Here is a 17,919-nt window from a genome sequence, read left to right as displayed (position 1 = left end):
CGCACTTGTCAGGCCGCACGGAGAATATGCGGTTGCACACGGGATCCAGCCGAGAACGGTTCAACGCGCGAAGCACCTAAAATAAAAAAAGGAAAGTTGTTCGATTAGTAAAGAACTGCTAAGAGCGAACAGACATCGTTACAAATGTTTGACATGAATTAGACAGGGAACCACCTGAAAATCCTAGGCTTCGTGTTTGGCTTTGATAGCCCGAGCACTTTAAAACAGATATATTTTCAGAGCGACAGGGAGAACATCAACTTAGAACTTCGCCATATTTATAGGGTCGACAGAAACGATAAAGTAAGATGAATATTTTTCCAAATATTAAAATTTAGCAATTCGTTTTCCTTAATGCCTATCCTTAATCCTAACACCCCCTGCCACGCTCCTGTTGAGGCAACTTTCGGGGTGGTACATATAAATGTAGGGGAACCTCATCCGCCACTTAATTAGAACTCACTAAACAAGCAATTAAATCCGCCACATATTATCAAACATATAAAACTTATTATTTTTAACTAAAGATAATGTCAAAGCAATCTGTGCACAGCATATTAATTCAAGCAGTGGTATCTCACTGAATTACCAAGGTCCACTGCCTTGGAATATTGATTTTCTCCGCAAGCTAAACCTAGCACCAATCCCACTATCTTCAATGTCACGCTTTTAATTAGATCATCAATTGCTACAACAGACTACAGGGGTGTTAACTAGTCAGAGCAGAGAAAAAAAGGGGATTACTTTTTGGATGGCTGACACATTTACATCCAATGCAACACCCACCAACCACGGAGACGGTCTGCGGAAATGGGGTATCAAGGGAAATAAAATTTCAAATAAACCGGATGATGAAAGTTGAAAGCAAGATTGGAAGGCAGCGATAACGACATTCTAATTGCCTTATTCATGTTTGAGGTAAAAAAAGCTTACATGGGTGAAATTATAGATCCTACTCATTGCCATGGGGAATTTCCACAAAATTCAATACATACTCATTCTCGTGCAAAAACCCTGCGCAAAAAACAGCTTTCCTGGTGCTTCAATAAAACAAATTACAGTCACATTCTTTGGATTTGGATTCACAGTCAAGTATTCTTTGGATTTGTGGGCCTATGATCGTCGTTGGATCGTGGAAATACTCATTTATATATTCAAAATTATCTTAGGCAAGCGGTTAAAGCCACACGATCATTTTTTCCATCCTTAATAATATAATCGCAAGTGATTTTTTCAATAACTCCATGCAGTTTAACAAATATGATTTTTTCCTTTCATCTCCGCCCATTTTGCAGTTTGCGAAAAAGGTTTAAAATATTATTAAATTGCATGGAATTCATGATTTACAGCTTCTTTATGGGCTTCTACGAACAAAACGTTTCAAGATTGCGCATTTTAAAATTCAATGTTGCAATTCATGTTATTCATAATTTTCGACGCAAATTATTAAGCGGTTTAAAAAAAAATACCATTTGACCTTGATTTTCGCTTAAAAGTTAAAGCAATATAGCAACCTTTGTAAAGGGTGGAAAAAAATTTAGTGCAATGAAAAAAGCATAATTATGCAATAAAAAATGAAGGTACATCGTGATTAGTATTTAAAACTTTCTTGCATCTTCCTTGAAGACCCCGTGCAAAAAAATTATTACTAATAATAATCATTACTTTTAGGTAAATTTCACATAAATGTCTGTTCCAGGATGTGCTGAACTTGAACATCTAAAATTGTTGTTGAAAAGCTAATGAGGTTTAACTACAAACAATTTGGGAGGATTAAAGCTTTAGACTACCAAGTCAAGCAATTTTTTTCATAGGAGCTAGAATGATTAAGGTATTTTTGAAGAGACAAAAAAATGGTTTCATTTTCTAGAGCACCAACTAAAAAGTTTCACTAATGGCTCTGGGTGAACTTTCTTTGACATTAATCTCCAACCACAACAGGAAAAGCTGAGTGATAAGTTTTTTTTATACCCTTCCAAATCTTTTACATACGAAACAGGCGGAAGACAGATATTTCTTAAGAATTATCCCCCATAAGAAAGGAATTTCCCGAGAGGACTGATTAATCATCATTTGCCAATTTAGCTTCTTACGCAAAGAGAAATATTTAAAGGGCAAGGGGTATGATTTATAAAAATGCAAACAAAAATATCTTTTTATAAATATAACACAAAAAAGAAAAAAAAAACACATAAAGAGTAAAAGATACTGCCTATGCCAACTACTGGTTTTTATCATTACTGGTAGAAGAATACTATACGACCAAAATATTCAAAACAGACAGAAAGGTAACAGAGAAAGCAATGAAAATACTTCGTGACTTCGCGTTTTCATTGCTAGTAATATGCTATTTGCCATTTCACCACGCTCAAGTTTGGATTTAAGTAAAAGAGAAAGCTGTTAACTGCCCTATAACCAGGTGAACGTAATATAAGGACATTTCAGAAATATATTCCTTTCGCATACCAAGGTTTATCTATTTGTGGGCCAAAGTTAAAAAGGCTTAAAGTATAAGGCAAGTTGCACGCTCATCAGAGAAAAAAATCGATGAAAAATTCAATTTCCGCCCCAGCTTGTCGATTTTGATGCTCTACCTCAACAGGAAATCGAAAAGTTAGAAACTTTTTTCCAAAAAATATATCGACGACATAAAGGAAATGAATGAATAGGACGAAAGCGTACTTTTTCTAACTTTCCCTCTTTCTGTGACTCGGGTCAACCGTATTTTTATCCTTTTTAGGTTTCTGAACTTAACCCTCTAGTTTCATCAGATTATTTTTTATTTGGAAAAATTGGTGACAACAGAGATAAGTTTTGTTTCAAGAGCTATCGATAACTACTACCTTGGCCTTCTGAGTATTTTTATGGCCGAAGAGAAGACAGCTGTGACAGTCGACAGAAGCCCGTGAAAAGGGAACCTGTTTTTTGGACGCGTTCACAAATATTTTTGATAAAATAAGAAACTCTATTCCTGGAATCTGGAAAGAAAGCAGAAAAGCCGACCCATTTTTTTATGATTCTCCGAGCGAAAACACCCATTTCGGTTTATACATCAAGCGGTAGAGCATGAATATAATTGCTGGCTATACAGCACGCTCAACAGAAAATTACACTTCAGTAACGCTACAGCGTGTAGGGAGAATACGGACTGCAACGCTAAGAAGAACAAAAATCTAAACAGCCTCAGTTCCGTTTTTATCCCTTCTTAAAAATGAAAAACAGCTATTTTTGTGTTTAAGACACTTAGCTTACCCTTATGGAACTAAATGGTGAAACGCCCATTGAAAACTTTGATAAGAGCAATCACGAATTTTTCATTCTCTATCATTAATATATGAGTAAAAATATACAATGCCATGAAACATTAAGGTAAAAGTAGGAATAAAGCCCAATGTGACCAGGGGAACGAACCGCCCCTCTGCACTGAGTGCGTGAATTTTTCACTACAGTGGCTTCGTATAGACGCGTCTTAAGTGAGCTCTGTAGAAACTTATCCTAACCATATAAAGGATTGAATCACTGAGTGATGAATATAGTAAGTAAATAAGCAGTAAGTATACCCCGCTGCACTAATTTTGTTTAAAATCAGATGATTTAAGTGAGTAGGCTTGGTCAGCAAAATGTAAACTAATCTTCGCTCACATTATCATGAACAGCTTGTATTATCATAAAATTCATTTTGGGAATATTAGGGTTAATTATACATGCCTTTAAGGCAGGTTTCCATGGAGTACTTACGAAGTTTTCTGGCCGGACCCCCTCCTTCATGTACTTCCCTATTCAATACACAAAAAGGGACACTCCCTTTCATTCTATCCAAAAAGTCATGTTCTCTTCCTTCCCCCTCGTTTACCTAACATTATATCCTCTAAATCTGTTCTCAACTTCCCCTCTTCGCTAAGTACACAAAAATATTTCTCTAGATGGTAAAGCACATGCATTATTGTTATTAAATCAAAATTTTTAAGAGGGAAAATACACATGATGCTGTCCGCGCCCACACTTTTATTTTTACGCTCAAATCTAGTGGGATTAGACTTAGAATCTTTGACGTTGGCGTCAATTGAGCAAATGGCTTCGTTTATTTAACTAAAGCGATACGAGACAAGATTGAATACCAGTGTGAAGCCGATTAGAGAAACTTTTTCGCCTCGGGGATGTGTGCTTTCCGTTTAATAGATATTAGACTTCAACAGCAGAAGCGACGCCCAAATAACTTTCATATTTATTTTCGTTTATAAATCATGTTTGGACAGTCATATTTGCCTCCACCATGGTGCTCATACTTCTATGTAAGCGGATACTCCAACTTAATTGACGCAAAAAGTATGATAACATTAAGTCCACATCGAAAAGTAAACGATATCATTAATGGAAGTAGTATAAAAAGAAGTTTCATTTCATTTTTGAGGATTTATTAATATGCGTAGAGTTACGACCGATGGCATCAATCTCTCCCGAGGAGCAATCAATTTAATCACAAGGAAAAGATTTTCATGGAAAATACGCCTGCAAAAATAGAAATAAGCTTCACATTTCATTCATAAAAATTGCCGACCCAAAAATTAATGAAAAACTACACCCACATAGGATATTGAACTGCTACGCAGAAAATTTTCATTGCTACGTAATGAATTACTTTTTAATCATTCACTTAAATTAGAAGTAATTTTCAACATATCAATATGTTTTACAAAATCGTTTCAAAATAATATAATAGTTAATAAAATTCCAAATTTACGCACATATTAAGATATCATGTATAGTTAAAAAAAGGACGAAAACTCCACTCGATAGGGTAAATCAAATAACTTAAACCTGGATCTATGGACAGAACTATTAAAGCTGAGCGGTAAAACCATTGCTTAGTAAACGGTAACGGATATTTTATAGCGAGGTTTACCATTTATTTTAGGTTCCAAAATTATCCTATTATTTAATTCTGAGTTGAACGTCTTTTCATGTTCATTTAATCAATTATCCATGACTCGGTTTCATAGACACAATATGAAAATGGTCATGTCAATTGTAAAGTACAAATGCCATTTTCACCACATTACGTCACCTATTTCTCTTTATTTAAAAATCTGTCCTTTTTGTGAGTTTTAATTTTAAAAATTGTTGTTTTCACTAACGTTTTTTGAAATATCCTTCTGTTATCATTATTTTTCCCTCACGGAAAGACTTCCTTTTGGAAAATTCAAGAAAGGAATATAAAAAGAAAAACCCTAATTGGCAGTGGCCGAAGCCAATAACCTCGCCGAAAATAGCCAGGAAGCCACTTTAAAAGGGGGACCATAAAAAAGCTATTCGGACATCCTTCACTTGATGCCGGAGACATGCGAAACATCTCGAAAATATAAACAAAAAACAGCATCTCAAAGCGATCGAGTCTTTTGTAAACAAACATGGAAGCGGATGGGAAGAGGAGCTTTTCCGGGTCAACAAATCAAGGGAATGAAGCGAGATATTTCCGAAAAATCCATATTCAACGGAGAGATACAGCAAAGAATGAGGTTTGACGAGGGAAACAATAAGAAAACCTCAATATAAACTGAAGATGTGGGACAATAACGATTATAATTTCTAAGAAATGAAGGCTCTTGTTTATAAATTCTGAGAATTCTAAACTCCTCCGAGGGTGATACGTTAAAAATGACTACATCTTTCCCAAATTTTTACGGCGAAAAACTCTTATTTACTCTTAGTCATCCCTTAGATAGTGATGAAGAAGGCTTTTAGCGCTATAAGATCGTAGTAAAAAAAATATGGTACCTATTTTTAAATGGGTACCATTTTTTCTAGTGCAGTGGTTCCCAATTGGAGCTTTGCGACTCCTTCGGGGTACGCGACGAACTAGTCGGGGGTACGCCGTTAATAATCGGTAATGGCGGACGCCTAAACTATGCATCTCTTAATCAGGAAATATGTATTCATATTTCATGGGGTATTTAAAACTAAGTTTCAAACATTACAATTATTTATAACTATAAGTGTCACCTACCCGTAGTGAAATTAAGCAATAAAATGAGCACGTTACATTTTTGGGAGTAAAATATTAGTTACATTCACATAGAGGGGTATGGGAGGAAAAATAGGTTGGGTGCCGTTGTTCTAGTGGATGGAACGATTGGCTACTGATCGAAGAGACCCGGGTTCAAATCGTGCATGAAGCTTTCTAAAACTCTGCTACTCGTCCTATTCTCGATATGTGAAGCAGACCAAGGATGGAAACTATCCACGAAGCCCTAAATCTGTGAATTCCATAGGCCTGCGACTTTGTACAGAGTGAGCTGTAGCTTAAACTATCCAAACCACCCTATTGGTGGAATCACAAAGTTAATTAAGCCATTTCAGATGAGATTTTTTTTATAAGTTCCTCACATTTTTCCAGGAGTTAGACGTGGTTGGATATATATACATATGTATTTGCAATCTCGGCTTGAAGATTGCCTACTAAGAAAATACACTAAGCGTTAAAGAAAAATCCGATTCCTCAACAGATATTCATCAATTAAGAATGAACTGCCAAAAATGCCAATCTTAGAGAGTATTCCCAATTTCAATTCAATTTCTGCTCGGAAGCGCCGACGGGATCTGCTTTTCTTGGCTTATTTAACGTGGATGAAGAGAGCATTTTGAGATCCTTCATCACCATAATTTTTCAACGGCAGGTTATACTTACGCAATGTAATTCCTACTTCCGCAGCACTATCATAAAGCCTGGTTGCACAATGCATTAACGCGTAAAAGTTAATGTCTAAATGTATGAACGCTAGCATTAACACGAAAATGCACCGTATAACCACCCAATTCGGTCGAATGCATGCACAAAAAATAGAACCTGTCCTAATTTGGTTCATAAATTGGAACATGTTCAATCCGGTCCACAAAAATTTTTCATTCGAAAAGACATTATCTCGTAGTGTTCATGCATTGTGTAAGCACACAAGCTTATAATCTTACACGTACTGTGAATGGGTACTTCGCGTATTGTAGTATGACGATTTTCGATTGATTCATTCAGGATTTTAACGCGAAATCCTTCCACCAGCAGCCAATGGGTATGATGAGACCTCCACACCACAAAACAGCAATTAAAGCATAATCGACAAAAAGGTTGAATATATTCAACATTTCAAAATTTTCCATTTTCCACGAGGTAAAACTCAAGCTTAAAAACTCATTTAGTTGAACAAAAATACTTGTATAAACACCTATTTGTGATTTGTTCCTGAAAAGAAATATAACTACCGTAAAAGGATATTTGTCATAAATAAACACCTCCGCATTACACTCGACACGAAACCAGACATTAAGGTATAAATAAAAAAGAATCGCGAGAGAGACCGTTTATATCCGACGTCTTCCTTTTCTACCTCGTGAACCCAGCGGAAGTGGGATCAAATAAAACAAAAACTTCCTCCGGGTAAAAATAATGCGTTCGTTGAGGAGTGAGATAAAGCGGATAGGAGGAGGGAATGGACTTCTCGCAAGTTTGGCAACAAGAGAAAGGAGAAAACATGGGCGCAGGATATTATTTTTCTCTCGGGAAACGGACGGGAACGGTGTAGCAGAGGGAGGAGATGGAGCAGGGTTTTGATAAAGAACAAGGGAAAAGAATCCCGTGGGGATAAGCCGTATCGACCGATCCATATAATACAGGTATTCCCGGCATAGTTTTTCGACGCTGGGGGATGGAATTATTGAAAGTGAACTTCGTATCTAGTGATGGAGACATGTCGGTCGAAATCGACTTTTCGCGCAATCGATTTGTAATAGAAATGAAAAGCTCGATTTTTCAAAAAGACTAAATATGATTGCCGAAAAAATCTACGGTTCTTTTTTTTAAGTTTGTGAATAAACGTGGTCACTGCTCATTCGAAAAACTCAAAATAGACATTTTAGCACCAGAAAAAATCCGCTCTGAATCCATTCACATAAAAGTACTGGAATTACCGCTTGGAACCATTCGGCCTCACAAAAATCATTTTGAAAGATCAACACATTGAGATGCTTTCTTGATAATCGATTCCCAATTTTACTGGCCTTTGAGGAAGGTATTTCATATGGGATGGATGACGTTATCACAGACCGGTCGTGACGTTGCTGAGATCAAACGAAATGTTCAAGATATAAATTGAAGAATGGAATTCGGATTGATACTCGAAGATCTCTTAAAAGGAGGAGATAGAGCAGGACCTAGATAAAGAACAAGGGAAAAGCACCCCGTGTGGATAAGCCGTATCGACCGATATATGCTCGATATCGATGTCCTCGATCTTAGACTATTAAAACTCGATTTTCGATTGCAATGAAAATCGATTTTTCCAACTTTATCATTCAACGTGACACTTGATCGCTATAAGATTGCCTCGATCCCTCACTTATTTCTTGATCAGAGCTTCAACCAGAATGGTTGTATGGACAGGTGAGGGCAGAGCTCACCTCAGACCAAGCTGTGGTCGTGTGAAGGTAACATTCAGTGTAATGGAAGTATGCGTTTTCTTAGGGCGCCCAGCACTTCGCGTATTGTAGTATGACGATTTTCGATTGATTCATTCAGGATTTTAACGCGAAATCCTTCCACCATCAGCCAATGGGTATGATGAGACCTCCACACTACAAACCAGCAATTAAAGCATCATCGACAAAAAGGTTGAATAGATTCAACATTTCAAAATTTTCCATGAATTACAACCTTACACTAAGGAGGATAGCTATCACACACACGGGGTAAAAACGCCAGATAAAAATAATGGTCCACAGGCGAATTTCAGAATAGGAATTGAAATTACTTATTCCAAAGCCTATAATATGGGCTCTAAATTTATCAATAAATCATATCATAGTGATTATTTAAAGTAAAACTTTACCTCGCAGTAAATAAGTTAACAAAATATTACACTGCCACGTGTTGAAATGTCTTTACGTTATCCTTGCACGCCTAGCGTTCAGCAATGCTTTCCAGCCACGAGCTACGAGGTAGTCCATTTTACGGAAATCTGACGTTGGCGTAAGATAAGAATAAGTGACGGTAAAGAGGAAGAAAAGCCAAGAAACGGTTGTAATGGATACGCTTCGTCGAATTTAAGGTATATATTGCGAATACTTCGACCAAAACTGATGACTGGCTAATCGTTCTATATTTCCTTTATAGATAGTGTTCGAAAGTTCGCATTTCAAAACCTCTATTTTTTTTAATCAAAATTTTGATGCTTTGATAATACAAGGAATGCATACGTTTTGACCAAATCACGGATTTTATAATCTTTATACTTTAAAATAATGATAAAATCAAATCCTGGTCTCGACAACGGATTAATTTTTGAGTTAATGACATATAAATGCAGTATTTAAAGTCATGAATTTATAAAGATAACGAGTAATTAAATAAAAGCGAAAAAACTATGTATAAATCCACCAATTTATTTATGTGGCACTACTAGTTTCGACGCAGCGGCGTCATCATCAGGCACCTGATGATGACGCCGCTGCGTCGCAACTAGTAGTACCTACTACATAAATAAATTGGTGGATTTATACATATTTTGTTCGCCTTTATTTATTAGAATGAACCTCCACAAAGTTGAGCCTGTTGCGATAGAGATTATAACGAGTTATTCTTTTACATTTTTTGCGACCTTAGGTCACCGGCTAATCCCAATGCTCGCCGTAAACGATGGATAAAAATTATTTCAATTACGAATGCGAAAAATATTTGTTTTGATTCCTGCATTCATAAACGCACCCCGTTAAAGAAAACGTCTACAGCGCCACCTGTTTTTTCGAGAGGTCTTTGAGTGATGGGCAGTAACAGGTGGCGGGCAGCTTTGTTTTTCCTCCTCGGGCTACGCGCCACACGGATATCGAACGGTCCGTTTCCCTTTGAACGACATTCAAGCGCAAAATCCCACTCAACTAGCAAAGGTCAGCTAGCCGTCATCGCAGCTTGTTCGGATGAGATCTTTTGAGTAGGCCAATCGCTTTCAAGCGGTAGCTTTATGCCCACCCCACTCACCTACTGAAATGGCTGAAAATTAATTTAGAGTTTTTTGATTGAGGAAAAGTATTACACAATCCACATACTTGCCGGCCTCGGTGGTACCGGGGTAAAGCCCCCAACTGCTAACCTAAAGGTCGCGGGTTCGAATCCCGCCTGGGTGATTTGACCAGCATCCAGGGCATGGATGTATATGATTGTTAAAGGTGTTAATTGTATGAGAGGACTAACTAGTCCTAAATTCGCTTGTGAAATAAAGACGACATTATCATTATTTTTTTTTTATGTTTTCACAGCATTTTTGCTGGTTTTAGGCGAGGTACGGGTATCACCAAGTACTCTCGTCTCTTTACTCTGTTTTGAAAAATTTTCTGACAATCCGGCAGGTATTTAAAATTGCTGCTTTTTGTATGGTAATAAACAAGTTTTTCGGCAGTCCAATAGTTTGAAGACCTTGATGGAGTGAATGAGGCACTACTCCTGTGGCGGAGATAATGATGGGTATTATGTGTACTTTATCTGATTTCCACAATCTCTTGATTTCATTTTTAAGTTCTTCATACTTTTCCATTTTGCTGGTGTAGGCTGTAGTGATATTATGCGAATTAGGTACGGTAATGTCTATCAAGTACGTTTCATTGTGAGTTTTATCTTGTACTACTAGATCAGGTCTATTGCTATGGACTGTTTTATCGGTAATAATTGAACGGTTATAATAAATCTTACAGTGGTCGTTTTCAAGGATGGTTTTAGGTGTGTACTTATAATAAGGAACTCCATTTTCCTTCTGTTTCTGGGAAGAGTTACCCATGCCTGAGCCATGCGTGCGATGCATCTTTATCGATTTCAGGGGCCTCCAGGGCATGAGGGTGTCTTCCGTGAAGGGATTTAGCTTTCCATATTGACATTTTACTGTCTATAGTAACAGTGGTTTCACTAACTTGCATACTTACGTCAGATAGGTTTAACGGTGTGTATTTATTGTCTGCGTCACAGATAGTTCTCAGGAGATCCGAGGTAGATTTCTTGCTGAAAAAATATTTCCGTAACTGAGAAAGTTGTGAGTTGTGCTGATTCTTGATGTCTACGATACCCCTTCCACCAAATTTTCTGGGCAACGTGCTCCTCTCTATATTTGAGCTTTTATGGAGCATATTTTTCTCTGTCATTTGGGATCGAATTTTTCTTTGTAGGTCGTCTAGATCTGTTTGTGACCATTTGATTATACCAAAGGAGTATGTCAGGAGAGGGATGACAAAGGTATTAATTGAATTAGTGAGGTTTCTGCTGTTCAATTCCGTGCGAACAAGTTTCTTGATTCTATTTTGGAATTCAGTCGAAAGTTTCTGCTTTATCGTAGAGTGGTCTAGTCGTCTTGCTTGTTGGAATCCTAGGTATTTATAGGTATCTCCCTCATCCATGGCCTCTATTATTTGCCCATCCAGTAGTGGAATATCATTCCTTTGTACTTTACCTCGGAATATTGTGATAGTTCTACATTTATCTATTCCAAATTCCATGTTTATATCCTTAGAAAATATTTCAGTTAAACGGACTAATTGATTTAGATTATTATTAGATCCTGCATATAGCTTGAGATCGTCCATATAGAAGAGATGCGATAGAGTGTGGCATCTTGGTTCTTTTCCTTTTATTTTGACTCCATATTGAGTATTATTCAGGAGGTTTGATAGAGGGTTTAGCGCAAGGCAGAACCATAACGCACTCAAAGAGTCACCTTGAAATATTCCCCGTTTGATTTTGATATTATTCGTCTGCAAAAGACCCTCGTCAGTTTTTATGTGCAAGATGGTGCTCCATTTTTTCATCACAGTATGGAGACATTTAATAACTTCTGGGTGAATTTTATAGATGTTTAGTACTTCAATAAGCCAGGAATGGGGAACAGAGTCAAAAGCTTTTTTGTAATCTATGTAGCAACTGTGTAGGTTCCTATTCTTTTCTTGTATTTGTTTAAGAATAATTGAATCAATTATCAACTGTTCCTTGCAACCTTTGCTTCCTCTGTGACACCCCTTTTGCTCTTCCGTAAAAATGTGGTTCTCATCTATATGGTTGTTGATGACTTCTGTTATGCAAGAGGTGAAAATTTTATAAAATGTTTGTAGACAAGTTATCGGTCTATATTTTGATGGATCGTTACATGCGACTTCTTTTGGCAATAAATATGTTTTACCTTCCATTAAAAAAACTGGAATATTTTCTGGAAACTTCAAAAATTGGTATATATATATCAGTAGATGCTTATGGCAGCTGGTGAATTTTTTGTACCAAAAGTTGTGTATATTATCACTTCCTGGACTTTTCCAGTTATGGGTTCGGCTAAGAATTTTTTCCAGAATTTCCATTGTAATAATGGGGGGAAGCATAGTTTCTATGTTTTCCGCTGCTGTTCTTTCATTTCTCATCCAGGTTGCATTTCCATTATGGGATGTATCATTCGACCATATATTTGACCAAAATTTCTCCACTTCCTGAGAGTTAGAATTACTTAGGTTTTTATTTTCACAAGAAATAGATTTCTTCTGTTTGTTATTGCCCAATGTTCTGTAAAAATTTCGTTGATTATTTTCAAATTGGGAATTCTGTTGTTTTCTTCTTGTGCATTTATTATATCTGTTGAGTCTCATTTTCGTGGCTGCAAGTTTTTGCTTGAGGGTCTCAATAATTTCTTTTATATTTTCATTGGGCTTGTCATATTGAGTGTGGGAACGGTATTTTATGAATGCCTTCTCAACTTTTTTTTTTTAATGATGTACTTGGATTACCAGTCGAAAACTGGATTAAACGTGCAAGGTCTTGTCTTAAGGCATCCACTTTCCGTTCTAATCGGACTTTCCATTTTGGTTTGCGCCAAATGCGTTCTCCCTTGACCATCGGCGGTCTTGGCTCCTCCCCCTTGTTGCCATTACTGCTATTCGGGACAATCCTGCCACCATTGCACAAAACAGCTGTGGCTGCTCCGCAGTATATAAAATCGTGTAGGTCTTGAAATGTTTTTTCATCACTTAAATATACCGGTAATAGTTTTTCATTTATTATACTAATAATTTTTGCAAGCTTGACAGACGATTGTTGTTTGGGTATTCCTGGTTTGCCTGTGGGGTCTAGTCCTCTATACTTGATAAGGCACGTATTGAACTCATCTTCCACACGTTTGTACAGTGCCTCTTCACAAATTGAAGCTTGGTGTTCTGTGACAACCGTGTCGATATTATCCTGTTGTTCGCCGCTGATGTTGGTCTCCCCGACGGCCGCGCCTGTTGTCTCGCATTCAAGGTGATTTCCCATTCCTGTGCTTATGTCATGTGAACTATTATCCGTAGCTAGGGAGTCGTAGACTTCTTGTTTTATTTTACTTAGCATGGGCTTTGAGATGAGGTTATTTCTGAATATTGTTCTAATTTGGTCGGATAATCTTTGAGGTGTTACATTACAGTTGGGGTACATTTCTTTGAATTTTTCATGCAGCTTTCCTCGATATGCCGTCATGTCAGTTTCATTATTTGTTACGAAAAAATACATACGCATGATTGAGCAGTTTATTTCATGGTTCCATTTCATGCGCATACGTTTACGGCCAGCTTCAGTGGTCTCAGGAAAAAGTGGATTCTGGGAAGCACTTTCAGCTGTCGCAGCCTGTGTAGGTGTTGGGGTGCTGCTTATGTGGCGGGCTGTATTTTCTTCGGGTCTCCCGGTCAGCACCCGCCTCCTCAGTGCATGACCACCGTTGGTTCGCATACTGTTACCTCCAGCGACGGCTCCAGAGGCACCCTGGCGATCCCCAGGCAGCGGCAGGCCATCCGAGGCTTCCGATTTAGTCTCCATCATTAAGAATGGGTATTGCCTTTTATACCTACGGCCAGGTACAGAGACAGCCGCCCCTAACATGGGGACAAACGCTGACCAGGACGCCGCCCAATATGGGATCAGACGCGCCTGGATTTCGGTTTCCGTTTTGGTCCGCGGGTGGTATTTTATTTCCCACCTACCCTGCATATCTGCCGAGCATTCCCCGATCCGCCACCTGGGGACGCGCCCGATGGGGGACGGAAAACCCCACACGGGTCATCATTATTTTTATTATTGTTATTATTATTATTTTTATTATTATTATAATGTTCTTTAATTTTCTTCAGTTTTCACTGAGTAGCTTTAGTGTTAAGAGCACGGGTTCTCACCAAGGTAACTCTTTACTGTTGAATTGCGTTGAGGAATTTTCTCGTGATATGACAGGTTGAAATTATTACAGCCTTTTGCAGTTTGATGTATGTATTTGGATGGAGGTTGAGTATTTTGAAACTATTTTGTATATGTTTTGGAATGATACCGGTAGCTGAGATGACAATTGGAGCTATATAAACCTGTTCCATATTCCATATTCTTTTTATTTCTATTGCCAATTCTTGGTACTTGTTAATTTTTCCTGTAATTGTCTTTTCGATGTTATGCGACAGTGGCACGGCAATATCAACTATGTAGCAAGTTCTATATTTCTTGTCAATCAACACTATATCTGGTCTATTATTAACTATAGTTTTAGCTGTTTGAATAGGCAGATCGTAATAGATTTTAAATGCGCCGTTTTCAAGCACTGTTTCAGGGTGGTACACATAATATGGGGTCTTAGTATCTATTAACTTGTGTTGGTAGGCCAGTTTTTGGTGGATAATTTTTGCGACTTGATTATGTCTACTTAAATATTCTGTATTAGCTAGCATCTTACAGCCAGATATAATGTGCTGGATTGTTTCAGGTATTTGAAAACACCTTCTACATTTGTAATCTGTTATGCTTTCATCACCAAGGATTGTACTTTGCATTATTTTTAGTGCGGATAACCTGGTCTTGTATTGCAAGCATGAACCCTTCGGTTTCTCCATAAAGTTCACCCAATGACAACCATTTGTTTGATGAGATTTTATCAACATATGGTTGATTGAGGTCATTGATGTGTCATCCATGTAATTCCTTCTAGGCCCATATATCTACCTTTCTATTTAATAGAACAGCTCCTGTGTTGGTTGCTTCATCAGTCGTGCCATTTTTTAGATTTAATGGTGTTAATTTGTTGTCGGCATATACTATTGATTTGTGAAGCATCGAACTGTTTGATTTATCGTAGAAGAAATGTTTTAGTCCATGAATTTGGTTTTTGAGGAGCTGTTGTATATCTATTAACCCCCTACCTCCCATATAGCGGGGTAGCGTTAGCCTTTCTATTGCAGCCTTTGGGTGATGTAAATTAAATTTTGTAAATGATGTACGTATTGATCTTTCTATGCCTGCTATTTCGGTTTTGGTCCAGTCAATCACTCCAAATGTATACGTCAGCACAGGTACCGCAAACGTATTGATGGCTTTGATTACATTTCGTGCATTTAATTCTGTTTTAAGGATGGATGTTAGTCTTTTATGGAATTCAGTTGTTAATTCCTTCTTGATCTGTTTATGTTGTATTGATTTTGCTTGCAGGAATCCAAGGTATTTGGAGTTCTCATTTGCTTCCATAGATATTATTGACTCGTCATCTGTAACATTGAAGTTACCATGCTTGATTTTCCCTTTTTCTATGTGAAGCAATCTGCATTTATCCAATCCGAATTGCATGTTTATATCAGCGGAGAACCTACCTGTGACATCCAAAAGGTACTTGAGCTGTATTTCATTTGAGGCATAGATTTTAATATCGTCCATATATAGAAGGTGAGACAAAGTAAAACTGGTGTTTGTATTATTTTTTATTTTGTATCCATATTTAGTGCTATTGAGGGCATTTGATAATGGGTTCAACGCCAGGCAAAACCAAAGTGGACTCAATGAGTCTTCTTGGAATAAACCCCGTTGTATGTCAATGGTTGGTGTTATAAAGCCTTTACCCGATATATTGACCATTAGGGCTGTTTTCCACTTTGCCATAGTTGCTTTTAAAAACTTAATGATGGTGCCGTGGATTTTGTATGTAGTCAGAACTTTTAACAGCCAATTATGTGGGACACTGTCAAACGCCTTACGGTAGTCAATGTAAGCAACATGAAGGTTTCTGTTATTTTTGCGTGATTGTTGTAATACTACAGAATCAATTGTCAATTGCTCCTTGCATCCCATATGGAACTTTCGGCATCCTTTTTGCTCTTCTGCAAGTATATTATTCTGGTCAATATGGCTATATATTTTATTTGTAATACAAGACGTGAGTATTTTGTATATAGTAGGTAGACATGTTATGGGTCGATATTGTGTTGGATCTTCCGTATTCATTGTTTTGGGCTTCATGTATGTTATCCCTGTTGTGAAGAAATCAGGGAGGTTTGTTGGGTTATTAATAATATCATTAAAACATTTGGCTATGGCTCCATGTAGAGACGTAAACTGTTTATACCAGAAGTTTTGAATTCCATCAGGACCTGGTGATTTCCAATTATGTGCCTTTCTTAAAACTATTTTGATGTCCTCGGTTGAGATTTTAGTAAACTGCATTTCAATTAAATTGATGTGTAAGTTTTCTTCGTTTCCAATCCAGCTTGCACTCGAATTGCTTTCTGTTGGGGTCGACCATATTGAGGACCAGAAGTTGTATACTCCATCCTGATCTGGCAATTTACCTTCGATGTCAGTTGTTGCAGATGATCTCAGCTTCTTGTAAAATGATTTTTCGGAAGTTTTAAATTCCCGGTTTTGTTCCTTTCTATTGAAAGACTTATTGTATCTTTTAAGGCGCCCAACTTTAACTGCTAGTTTTTGTTTATTAAGTTAGAGCAACTCTTTGACATACCTACTGTGGTTTTCATTAGCTGCATCTGTGTTGAAATTTTTAAAAACACATTTAAGTGATGATACTAACTTTCTTGATCTATTTCCATTTTGATATTGGGTCAATTTACCAATTTGCTGTCTTAGATGTTTTATATCGCTCTCTAAGCGTTTTCTCCATGGTGGAATTGTTTCTTTTCTTACTGGCACTGTTTCAGATCGGGAGTTCGGTTTGATTTTGAAGCCTAAGTGTTTACTAATGGTGATAGAAGCAGCATAAATCAATGTATGGATGTCGGAAATATTGCTTAAATACTGGGTTAGCTGTGGTAGGATATTATTGACCATAGCGATGGTTTGCATAAACTTCGTTGATGTATTTATTTTTGGAATTTTCGGTCGCTGGCTGGGATCTGAACCGTAATATTCTATTACCGTTTTGGTTAGCAATTCTGATATTTCAGTCTCTTCAAGATTTGTCGTTTTGGACTGATTGGTGTCAATATGTTCTTCTTGGCATTGGCTATTGATGATTCCTGAGTTTCCTGTTTTAAAAATTTCGTTCCTAGATTCCTCTGCGGGACGTGGGGTTGTTGACGGTTCAGCTTCGCTAGATGTAGGTCCAACATTTAAACTGATTTCATCCTCATTTATTGGTGGGTCTATAAGGCTACTTCTGGACAATTCTTTGCTTACTTGATGTTTTATTTCTTCAAGTATTGGAACTGGTAAAAGGTTTTTTAATACAATTGCACGTCTCTGGTCAGCTACTCTTTGTTCGGTGACTACACATTCTGGGTAATGCTCTTTAAATTTCTCAAAAATGTATTTTCTATAACTAGTTTTATCTATTTCAAGCCGGGTTATGGTGTAATACGCATGCGTGACACATTTATTCATTTCGGGAGTCCATTTCACACGTACACGATTTTTTCCTGCTTTAGTGGTCCCTCGATTTTCTACAGATGTAGATTGGGAAGCATCTAAGGCAGGTGTTTGCAGGTGTTTGGTGGTATTCATTCTATTATCATCGGCTGTGTTTCTTTCGGGTTCCCCGATGGGTGTCCGCCTGTTCAACCTCCCATCACTGACGGCTTGCATGCTGTCACGTCCAGCGTCAGCTCCAGACGTGCCCTGGGGAA

This window comes from Ischnura elegans, chromosome 8, assembly GCF_921293095.1.
Source record: "Ischnura elegans chromosome 8, ioIscEleg1.1, whole genome shotgun sequence".
Lineage (NCBI taxonomy): Eukaryota > Metazoa > Arthropoda > Insecta > Odonata > Coenagrionidae > Ischnura > Ischnura elegans.
The sequence above is the reverse complement of the archived record's forward strand: the minus strand, read 5'-3'. Positions refer to the sequence as shown.